Genomic DNA, 12859 nt, shown 5'->3' with positions numbered 1-12859 from the left:
TTTACCAAATATTCAAAGAAGAACTGACACCTGTCCTCCTCAAAATATCCCAAAAAATTCAAAAAGGAACACTTCTTTTTCTGAGGCCAGCATTATTCTAATTCTAACACCAGATAGAGACACTACCAAGAAAGAATATTACATAGGTGCTAAAATCCTCAACCAAGTATTAGCAAATGGGATCCAGCAATACATTAAAAAGATCATATGCCCTAGTTGGTTTGGCTCAGTGGATAGAGTGTCAGGCTGTGGACTGAAGGGACCCAGGTTCAATTCCAGCCAAGGGCATATGCCCGGGGTTGCCAGCTCGATCCCCAGTAGGGGACGGGCAGAAGGCAGCCAATCAATGATTCTCTTTCATCATTGATGTTTCTATCTCTCTCTCCCCTCTCCCTTCTTCTCTGAAATCAATAAAGAAATATATTTTTTTAAAAAGATCATATACCATCATCAAATGGGGTTTATTCCATGGATTCAAGGCTGGTACAATATTAGTGAATCAATAAATGTGATACATCACGCAAACAAAATGAAGGATAAAAATTACATGAACAGGGAGGAGACAAAATGGCGGCGGAATAGACGGACGTGTCCTGAGCCTTGTCCCAGAACAAATAGAGGGAGCAGCTGAAACGAGTGGAATCCAGCCTGAATTGGCGAAGGAGGCACAGCTGGTGAGACAGTTTGCAGCGGGGAAGGGCAGAGATCCCCCCGATAAAGGTAAAATCAAAGATCTAGGCAGTAGAATCTGCCGGACCTCTGTGCCCAGAAGGTCAGGGAGAAACTACACGGCACCAAGCCACGTCCCTGAGGACAGGCAAAGCGTCTGACTGAAAAAAAAAAAAAAAAAAAGCATCCATGGGACTGCGGGAGGTAGCGTAAATTTTAGACCTTGGAGTCTGGATTTGGGATCTGAGCTCAAAGGCACCCCTAAATAGCTGCCGAACTGCGCAGTGCCGGCAAGAGAAGAACTTGCAGAGACGTGATCCCTCCTCGCACTGGGGCCTGCGCCTTTCTCCACTGAACCTAGTTCGTAGGACCTTTTGGATACAGACACTTACCTGTGGCTGAGGTGCAAAAGAAGGGGTGGGGTTGTGGAATCTGGGGAGAGTAGGCAGCGGACGGTCCAGGAGAGGTGGTAGCAAGTCTGGTGCTGTGTCATATCTAAGCCCTGGTTGCCATTTTCTCCTGAGAGATAGCCCCTCCCTCCAGTCTCCAGGCAACCAATATAGCCACACCCAGATCCCACCCGAATAACACCATGGAATCTGAATACTCCCTGAGGCCATAGGATCTGCCCTAAAGAGAAATCTTTAGAAGCTAGGCGCCTCAATTACATGGCTACATTGCCAGGGCCCTTCAGAGTGCTTCAGTGTGCCTTGCTGGCAAACTTACCGCGGGTGCTCCTGTGAGCCACCACTGGGAGTAAGCGCCTATCCACCATAGGTTCAGCAGCGAAAGCTGAGTCTGCCCACCCCATAACTACAGAACTCTGGGCACCACAGTCACGCCTTTCCAGAGTGCAGGCCCCCTGAACCACATCACCCCGACAGACAGTTCCTTGGTGCCACTGTGAGTCCCCACTGGGCACGCGTGGTTTCAATTAAGGGTGCAAGACAGCAAAAATTGGCATACTCCCCTCCACAGCTGCTGACTTCTAGACACTGCAGTTGTACCTCTCAAGCTCGAAGGCCAACATCAAGAGAACCCAAATAGCTCAAGTAGGGAGCTACACTAGATTACCAAGTCCAGGAGAACTGAGAGATTACACCAGTAGCACCAACACCAAAAGAACCTGGGTAGCAAAGCAATTGGATCTACAATTAAAACATTACAGGATAACATGGGGAGACAAAAAAGCAATCCCCAAAGGAAAGAAAAAGAGGAATCACCAGAAAGGGAGTTAAATGAAATTGAGGCTAGCAGCTTAACAGAGAAAGAATTCAGAGTAATGGTTATAAGGATGTTTAAACGGATGGATGACAAGTACACACAACTCAATGACAAATACACACAATTCAATGAGAACTATAAGGAGCTGAATGAGAATGTCACCAACATGAAAATAAACCAAGAGGAGATGAAGAACGACATAGCTGCAATAAAGAACACATTGGAAGGCTTAAACAATAGACTAGAAGAGGCTGAAGACCGCATCAGCGAATTAGAAGAAAAGGTAGGAAAAAACACACAAACATAACAGCAACTGGAAAGAAGACTTAAAAAGCAAGAGGAGAGCCTAAGGGAGCTTTGGGACAACACAAAACGAAACAATATTAGAATAATAGGGATACCAGAAGGAGAGGAAGAGAAGCAAGAAATAGAAAACCTGTTTGAAGAAATAATGACAGAAAACTTCCCTGATATTGGCAAGAAAAAAACTATGCAACTCCAGGAAGTACACAGAGTTCCAAACAAGTTGAACCCCAAAAAACCAACACCAAGACACATCATAATTAAATTGGCGAACACTAATGACAAAGAATCTTAAAGGCTGCCGGAGAGAGACAGAAAATTACCTACAAGGGATCTCTTATTAGAATATCAACTGATTTCTCCACAGAAACACACCAGGCCAGAAGGGAATGGAATGAAATATACAAAGTGATGCAAAGCAAGGGTCTGAATCCAAGAATACTATACTCAGCAAGGCTATCATTCAAAATTGAAGGTGGAATCAGGAGCTTCACAGACAAAAAAGGGCTAAGAGAGTTTATCACTACGAAGCCAGCAATGCAAGAAATGCTAAAGGGACTGCTGTAAAAAGAAGAAAGAGAAAGGCAAAAGAAACACAAACACTAAGGAAAAATATGACAACAAACATGTACTTGTCAATAATAACATTAAACGTAAATGGATTGAATGCACCAATCAAAAGACATAGGGTAGCTGAATGGATAACAAAACATGACCTATATATTTGCTGTCTACAAGAGACCCACCTCAGAGCAAAGGATTCACACAGACTGAGAGTGAAGGGATGGAAAAACATTTTTCAGGCAAATGGAAATGAGAAAAAAGCTGGGTTTGCAATACTTATATCTGATAAAATAGACCTCAAAGTAAAGGCCATAAAAAGAGATAAAGAAGGCCACTACATAATACTAAAGGCAGCAATTCAACAAGAAGATATAACTCTGGTAAACATATATGAACCGAATGCAGGAGCACCCAAATTCATAAAAAAAAAAAAAAAAAAAACTCCTGGAAGATATCAAGGGAGAGATCGACAACAATACAATTATAATAGGGGACTTTAATACACCACTGACATCACTGAATAAATCCTCTAGACAAAAAATCAGCAATTCTAAATGACGCACTAGATCAAATGGACCTAATTGACATCTTCAAGCATTTCACCCCAAAGCCATGGAATATACCTTCTTCTCAAGTGCACATGGGACATTTTCAAAATAGACCACATATTGGGTCACAAGCAAAGTCTCCCCAAATTAAAAAAGATTGAAATCATATCAAGCATTTTCTCAGACCACAATGGCATAATATTAGAAATGAACTATAATAAAAACATTCCAAAAAATTCAAACATTTGGAAGCTGAATAGCATGGTATTAAAAAATGATTGGGTGATCAATGAGATCAAAGAATAAATTAAAAACATACTGGAGACTAATGACAACAAAAACAGAACAATCCAAAATCTATGGGACACAATGAAAGCAGTCCTGAGAGGGAAGTTTATAGCTCTACAGGCCTACCTCAAAAAACAAGAAAAAATGGTAATAAATCATCTAACTCAAAAACTCAAAGAATTAGAAAGAGAGCAACAAGAAAAGCCCACAGTGAGCACAAGGAAGGACATAATAAAGATCAGAGCAGAAATTAATGACATAGAGACCAAAAAAACAATACAAAAGATCAACAAAACCAAGAGCTGGTTCTTCGAAAGGATAAACAAGATTGATGAACCTCTAGCCAGGCTCACCACGAAGCAAAGAGAGAGGACCCAAATAAACAAAATCAGAAATTAAAGAGGTGAAATAACAACAGACCCCACAGAAATACAAAGGATCATTAAAAAATACTATGAACAACTCTATTCTAACAAACTACACAACCTGGAGGAAATGGACACATTCCTAGAAAAATACAACCTTCCAAAACTCACTCAGGAAGATTCTAAAAATCTCAATAGGCTGATAACTATGGAAGAAATTGAAGCAGTCATCAAAAAGCTTCCAGCAAACAAAAGCCCAGGGCCAGACGGCTTCACAGGGGAGTTGTACCAAACATTCAAGGAAGAATTAAAACCTATCCTCTTCAGACTATTCCAGAAAATTCAAGAGGAAGGAACACTTCCAAGCTCCTTCTATGAAGCCAGGATCACCCTAATACCAAAACCAGATAAAGATAACACAATAAAAGGGAATTACAGGCCAATATCCCTCATGAATATAGATGCCAAAATCCTCAACAAAATTCTAGGAAATAGAATCCAGCAGTACATCAGAAAGACCATACACCATGACCAAGTAGGATTTATCCCGGGGATGCAAGAATGGTACAATATTCACAAATCAATAAACGTGATACATCACATAAACAAATTGAGAGATAAAAATCACAGTCATATCAATTGATGCAGAAAAAGCATTTGACAAAATCCAACACCCTTTCTTGATAAAAACTCTCAGCAAGGTGGGAATAGAAGAATCATACCTCAACATAATAAAAGCCATATATGACAAACCCACAGCCAACATCATACTCAATGGGCAAAAACTAAAACCATTTCCCCTAAGAACAGGAACAAGACAGGGATGCCCACTCTCACCACTCCTGTTCAATATACTGCTGGAAGTACTAGCCATTGTGATCAGACAAGAAGAAGAAATAAAAGGCATCCAAACTGGAAAAGAAGAAGTAAAACTGTCCTTATTTGCAGATGACATGATACTGTACATAGAAAACCCTAAAGACTCCATCAAAAAATTATTAGACTCAATAAATGAATTCGGCAATGCAGGATACAAAATTAATGCCAAGAAATCTATGGCATTTCTATATACCAATAATGAACTTACAGAAAGAGAAACTAAAAAAGCAATCCCATTTACCATTGCACCAAAAATTAAGATACCTAGGAATAAACTTAACTAAGGAGGTAAAAGACCTATATGTGGAAAACTACAAGACACTGAAAAAAGAGATAGAGGAAGACATAAACAGATTGAAGAACATACCATGTTCATGGATTGGTAGAATCAACATCATCAAAATGTCCATACTACCCAAAGCAATCTATAAATTCAATGCACTTCCCATTAAAATACAAACGACATATTTCACAGACCTAGAACGAACTTTCCAAAATTTATCTGGAATAAAAAAAGACCCCGAATAGCTGAAGCAATCCTGAGAAAGAAGAACAAAGTAGGTGGGATCTCAATACCAAATATCAAGCTGTTTACAAAGCCACTGTTCTTAAAACAGCCTGGTACTGGCACAAGAACAGACATATAGACCAATGGAATACAATAGAGAACCCAGAAATTGACCCAAATCACTATGCTTAATTAATATTTGACAAAAGAGGCACGAACATACAATGGAGTCAAGACAGTCTCTTCAACAAATGGTGTTGGGAAAATTGGGCAGATACATGCAAAAAAATGAAGCTAGACCACCAACTTACACCATACACAAAAATAAACTCAAAATGGATAAAGGACTTAAACATAAGACGGGAAACCATAAAAATACTAGAGGAACCCACAGGCAGAAAAATCTCAGACATATGCAGAAGGAACTTCTTCACTGATACTGCCCCTAGGGTAGTGGAAACTAAAGAGAAAATAAACAAGTGGGACTACATGAAAATAAAAAGCTTTTGCACAGCAAAGGAAACCATCAATAAAAAAAAAAAAAAAAAAAAAAAAACAAAAAAAAAACAAGAAAACCTACTGCATGGGAGAACATATTTGCCAATGATATCAACGATAAGGGTTTAATCTCCAACATTTACAGAGAACTCATGCAGCTTAACAAAAACAAGATAAACAACCCAATCAAAAAATGGGCAACTGTTCTAAATAGATACTTTTCAAAAGAAGACAGAAGGAAGGCCAAGAGACATATGAAAACCTGCTCAAAGTCACTAATCATCAGAGAGAGAGATGCAAATCAAAACAACAATGCGGTACCCTCTTATACCTGTCAGAAGGGCTATCATCAACAAATCAACAAAAGAGAAGTGTTGGTGAGGATGCGGAGAAAAAGGAACTCTTTTGCACTGCTGGTGGGAATGCAGACTGGTGCAGCCACTGTGGAGAACAGTATGGAGTTTCCTCAAAAAACTAAAAATGGAACTCCCATTTGACCCAGTGATCCCACTTCTAGGAATATATCCCAAGAAACTAGAAACATCAATCAGAAAGGATATATGCACCCCTATGTTCATAGCAGCACAATTCACCATAGCTAAGATTTAGAAACAGCCTAAGTGACCATCAGCAGATGAGTGGATTAAAAAACTGTGGTATATCTACACAATGGAATACTACGCTGCGGTCAAAAAGGAGTTCCTAGCATTTGCAACAACATGGATAGAGATGGAGAGTATTATGTTAAGTGAAATAAGCCAGGCAGAGAAAGATAAATATCACATGATTTCACTCATTTTTGGACTATAATGAATGGCATAGCCTGATGAACAAGTACAGATCCAGAGACTGAGAAACGTCGATCTGCACGTCATACCTCAGGGAAGCTAGGGGAGGGTGGGGCTAAGGTCGAGAGATCAACCAAGGGACTTGTGTGCATGCATATGAGCCTAATCAATGGATGCAGACAACAGGGGGGTGGGGCATAAGTGGGGGGTGGGGGGTTAGTGGGGAATAAGGACACATATGTCAAAAATAAAAATTAAAAAAATTATTAAAAAATAAAATAAAATAAAAATAAAATATTAAGTCTAATCCATACTAGTGATCACCATAACCTTAAGAGAAATTGTTTCAGGTGACAAAGATTTTTAAATGAAACTCTCTGTAGCCCAAAGATTATTTTGGAAGGAAACAAAGAGAAATTTCATTCAAAAGTCGTAAGGATTGCCGAAACCGGTTTGGCTCAGTGGATAGAGCGTCGGCCTGCGGACTGAAGGGTCCCAGGTTCGATTCCGGTCAGGGGCACGTGCCTTGGTTGCGAGCACGTCCCCAGTGGGAGGTGTGCAGGAGGCGGCTGATCGATGTTTCTCTCTCATCGATGTTTCTAGCTCTCTATCCCTCTCCCTTCCTCTCTGTAAAATATCAATAAAATATATTTAAAAAAAAAAAAAAGTCGTAAGGATTGTAATTGAAAGTCAATATATTTGGCCTCTTGAACTAAAGTAAGTAATTTGTGTTTTTTGCCTCCCTGACAAAGTTTATATAAAGTTACAAAAAGAAATTGACAGCCGTTTGAAATTGAATTGCCATGGCCTAGAGCAAAGAATATCCTTACATGATATTATTCTACAATGTCATTATAATTTTAGATATCTTACAACAGCCTATTGTACAATTATCCCAAACAAACCTACAAACTAATTCTTTGAATGTTTGGCAGCAATTTTAAAAAAAGGACATGAAAGGATTTAATCCCTTTCAGAAGGAATTAAGGCGCTAGGAAGGCACTTGAGCGTTCTATATTGGCCCCTCTTGCCTTTTGTGCCAAGAGGGACCCTCTTCTCACAATCCAATTGCCCTCAGCTGTTGCCTGAGCTTTCTGTTCATGCTGAGCTTGAAGCCTCGTGGTGGCTGGTACCATGGATCTGTCTCTCGCCCAATCGTGTGAGCTGGGCCCTCCCTGGAGAAGAAACCTGAGTTCCCTGAGATATGTGATCAGTGCTGGGGCCCCGCCAGCAGGCCAGGGGATCCCAAGGCAGGTGCTGGGCGTGGAGGCCACGGGGGCATAGGCTACCAAGGAGACAGAACTGAACCTCACATCACCCTGCTTGGCCCCGGAGGATGACTGGTTAGCCAGAGACAGGTAAGATTCCTCAGGGAAGGAACAACCTAAGACAGGCACAGTCGCAGAGGGGCCATCAGGAGAGAACTTGGGGGTCAACAGAGGTGGGGCACAGACCCTCACCCCCCCAACTTGCAGGGGCCTGAACCCTCACCCCGTATGAGGGAGGTCTCCTGCCCCCATGGCTGCTTTGCTCCCCACGCCCAGCTCAGATTGGGACCCAGGTAACAGACAGAGACTTGGCCAACAGCAGCTGCCCTATATCTAAATCCAGCCTGGCACCAGGAATGCTCAGGGCCTACTCAAGAATGCAAATAATCCTTTCCACTAATACTTACAGGGTAAACTAAGATTGTTGGTAGAGTATTAAATTTGACAGTAAAATAATAATCAAGTTTTCAGATTAATTTAAATAGGCTAATTGAAATAAGTGAATATTCAAGAAAATTTAATTGTACTGGACAAAAAGCTGTTCCTAAAGTGGTAACTAAAATTTCTGTTGGTAGTTCATCTCATGGTAAAATTCCTGAACATGCAATGAAACTAAAGCAGTCATATTTTTGTGCAAAAAATTAAAATGTAAAATTATCAAGACTGCATTATAAAATTTACAAAAGCCTCCATTAATCAAAAAAGGGGGGATAGTAGGGTAATATCATGTAAGGAAAAATATCCTGTAAGTAAATTACATCTAGAAAATTTTTACTTTACAAAATTAATTTTCATTTGTAATGCTAACAGCAAGACACCCATGAAAAACACACATGGTGTCTAAATAAGACAAAGGAAAATCATTTGGGCAAAAATAAAAAGGATCCCAAATCAATTATATAGAAAAGATTCCTTTATTAACTTTTGGTCGAGAATATGTTTGTATATTTTCAGAAAACAGCTCCAAGACCATGTGGATTCCTGCAACAGAGAGGAATTGACAGGTCTGCTCCAACCACGAAGACAAGAGGAGAAACAGTCCAGAGATGGAAGACGCTGATGATGCCTTGCCACGCTAGCAGTCAGCAGTTTTGCGACACGGCAGGTTGCCTAGGACCAAACCAGAGAGGGTCGGACTTGCATTGCCACCAGGTGCCCACCATCCAGATATCATTGCTGACATGTACACATAAGGAACTGTTTGACATTGAAACGGGGACTCAGAACTGTTGGACATTGAAATTGGGACTCAAACATTTTTTGTTATTATATGTTTATTTCTAGTCTTCAGAGGCAAGATTTTTTAAAGGAAAGAAAAGGGGAAAAAATAGATACAGAGGCAAAGAAACATTGAACTGACTGTCAAACTACAGTGCGAAGGCAGGGGAGGTTGGGGCGGGGGGTGCTGTAAGAGATCAACCGAAGGACTTGTACGCATGTATATAAGCATAACCAATGGATACAAGATGCTGTGGGGGGTGGGTGGGGGGGAGGTGAAGGCATGTACTGGGGGGTTGGGGAGGCTGGGGGGAGGTCAATGGGGAAAAAAAAAGGAGACATATGTACTACTATTTGTAATACTTCAAACAATAAAAAATAAATAAAAATAAAAATAAAAAAATAAATGGGATCATCCACACACAGAAAAAAAAAATCACATGAACATATAAATACATGCAGAAAAAGCATTTGTTAAAATCCAGCACCAATTTTTGATAAAAACTCTGAGCAAAGTAGGAATAGAGGGATGATACCTCAACATAACAGAGGCCATATATGACAAACCTGGAGCCAACATCAAACTCAATGGGCAAAAACTAAAAAATATTTCCCTTAAGAACAGAAGCAAGACAGGTCTGTCTGCTTTCACCACTCTTATTCAACATAGCATTGGAAGTCAGTCATAGTTATCATACAAGAAGAAGAAATAAAAGGCATCCAAATTGGAAAAGAGGAACTAAGACTGTCATTATTCACAGATGACATAATATTGTGCATTAAAAAAAAACCCTAAATATTTAACCAAAAAATAACTAGATTTAAGAAATGAATTTGGCAAAGAAGCAGGATACAAAATTAACATCCACAAATCAATGACATTTTTATACAGCAATAATGAACTCTCAGAAAGAGAAAATAAAAAATAATCCCATATATCATTGCAACAAAAAATAAATAATAAACTTAACCAAGGAGATAAAAGACCTAACTTCAAAAAATTATGGAACACTTAAAAAAAGAGATAAAGGAAGATAAAAACAAGTGGAAGACTACACTGTGTTCGGGATGGGAAGAATTAACATCATTAAAATACATCATTAAAATTCATACTACTCAAAATAACCTATAGGTTCAATGCAATCCCTATTAAAGCACTATTGGCATATTTCACAAATCTAGAACAAATATTCCAAATATTTATATGGAACCCAAAATGACCCTGAATAGCCACAGTAATCTTTTTTTTTTTTTTTTTTTGACAAGGACTGCAGTGCTTTACTTTTTTTCTGAACAGAATGGTCAGTGTGGGGGCAGTGCCTGGGGAGCTGGACAGCCCTCAGGGCAGGCAGGGTTGGGAAGGTAGGGGGTTCTGGCCATCGGCCCTGGCTCTGGCTCCATCTGGGTCTTCCCTCTCAGGCTGGGCTTTTGTGACTCTGTAGGCTCTGTTATGATTCCGGCATAATCGGGGCAATTGCCTACACTTGCCACTGGTGAGGATCACAATGCTGTGATGAACAGCACAGCTGCGACCAATAGCCCCTGTTTCCGGAGAGTGTACTCATCATAGGAGAAGGGATCGTCCTCACTTGAATCAGTGGGTCTGTGGGCAGGGTCTGTTGTGAAGTCTTTGTCTGGAGACTGCTTGGAGAGTGTGGTGCCTTTAGTGGGATCAGCTTCCGTGCTGCTCTCATCCGTCCCCGAGTCTGTGGTTAGAAGCACAGTCTCTCCCTTCAGTTGCTGCGTCTGGGTCGTCTGGGTCATCTGGGTCGTCTGGGTGGTGTTTCTACAGCAGCCTGCAGGGTTGAAGTCTGAGGGGTGGACTGGCGTTCTGGGTGAACTGAGTCTGGGGTTTGAGTCAGGGCATGAATGTTCACAGTGGTTGAGTCTGCTAGAGAAATGGATGTGGCCTCCTCCAATTTCTGTCCTCTGGTAGGGAGAATCAGGCCCACAATGGTGAGGAGATACAGGCAACCTGAGGGCGACATGTCGAGCAGGGGATCGGAGCCGGCCAGCCACAGTAATCTTGAGAAAGAAAACGAAGTTGGAGGGATCACAATTATAATCATCTATACCAGTGGTCGGCAAACTGCGGCTCGCGAGCCACATGCGGCTCTTTGGCCCCTTGAGTGTGGCTCTTCCACAAAATACCACAGCCTAGGCGAGTCTATTTTGAAGAAGTGGCGTTAGAAGAAGTTTAAGTTTAAAAATTTGGCTCTCCAAAGAAATTCCCATCATTGTCCCGTTGATATTTGGCTCTGTTGACTAATGAGTTTGCCGACCACTGATCTATACTAAAAACAGCCTGGTACTGACACAGGAACAGCATATAGATCAATGGAACAGAACAGAGAACCCGGAAATAGACCCATGCCATTATGCTCAATTAATTTGTGACAAAGGAGGCAAGAGCATATAAAAAAGTGAGAACAGTATCTTTAATAAATATCTTAGAAGAAAACATAGGCAGTAAAATCTCAGACATCTCACATAGCCAATACATCTTTGGGGGCAAGAGAAACAAATGAAAAAATAAACAAATGGGACCACATCAAACTAAAAAGCTTCTGTACATCAAAAGAAACCAAATGAAAAGGGAACCCACAGTATGGGATAACATATTCACCAAAGATACATCTGATAAGGGGTTAACTTCCAAAATATGTAAAAACTCATACAATTCAACAAAAGGAAGACAAAAAAATCCAATTAAAAACTTGGCAAAGAACCTGAATAGACACTTCCCCAAAGAGGACATATGGATGACCAAGAGGCATATGAAAAATGCTCAAAGTCACTAATCATTAGAGAGAAACTAATTAATATTATAGTTGGTATCATCTCATGCCTGCCAGAATGGCTGCCATCAATAAATCAATAAACAATTGCTGGTGAGGATGTGGAGAAAAATGAACCCTAGTCCACTGCTGGTGGGAATGCAGACTGGTGCAGCCACTATAGATAATAATATCGAGTCTCCTTCCTCAAAACATCAACTGTGGAACTGCTGTTTGACCCAGTGATTCCACTTCTGGGAATATATCCTAATTATCCAGAAATGCTAATCAAAAATAATATATGCGCCCTTATGCTCATAGCAGAGTTATTGAAATAACTCAGATCTGAAAAGAGCCCAAGTGCCCATCAGTAGATGAGTGGATTAAAAAAACTGTGGTACTTTTGCACAAAGGAATACTATGTGGCTATAATAAAGAAGGATTTTGCAATAGCATAGAGAAACCTGGAGACGTTTATGCTAAGTGAAATAAGCCAGTCAGTGAAAGACAAATATCACATGATCTCACTTATATGTGGAATCTAATGAACAAAATAAACTGATGAACAAAATAGATCCAGAGGCATGGATGCATGGGACAGACTGTTGAATTGCAGAGCAGAGTAGCATGGAGGAGAGGGATGGGAAGATATTAACCAAATAATTTATATGCACGAAATTTGTGCATGGGGAAGGGGGTCCCTTAGCCCGGCCTGCACCTTTTCGCATTCTGGGACCCCTCGGGATCGGGCCTAAACCTGCAGTTGGACATCCCTCTTGCAATCCGGGACCACTGGCTCCTAACTGCTTGCCTGCCTGCCTCATCACCCCTAACCACTCTGCCTGCCTGCCTCATTGCCCCTAACCCCTTGCCTGCTTGCCTGATCACCCCTAACCACTCTGCCTGCCTTCCTGATTGCCCCTAACCACTCTGCCTGCCTGCCTGATCACCCCTAACCACTC

The 12859-nt window shown here is 40.8% G+C and overlaps 1 pseudogene across 1 annotated transcript; it reads right to left on the bottom strand.

Annotated features, from left to right (window-relative positions):
- Positions 1-10435: 10435 nt before the first annotated feature.
- Positions 10436-11108, bottom strand: LOC308246998 (FXYD domain-containing ion transport regulator 5-like; annotated as a pseudogene). Its single transcript has one exon. The product of its transcript is annotated as an FXYD domain-containing ion transport regulator 5-like (transcript).
- Positions 11109-12859: the final 1751 nt, after the last annotated feature.

The sequence above is a fragment of the Plecotus auritus genome, assembly GCF_963455305.1.
Source record: "Plecotus auritus genome assembly, chromosome: 4".
Taxonomy (NCBI): Eukaryota; Metazoa; Chordata; class Mammalia; order Chiroptera; family Vespertilionidae; genus Plecotus; species Plecotus auritus.
The sequence above is the reverse complement of the archived record's forward strand: the minus strand, read 5'-3'. Positions and strand labels throughout refer to the sequence as shown.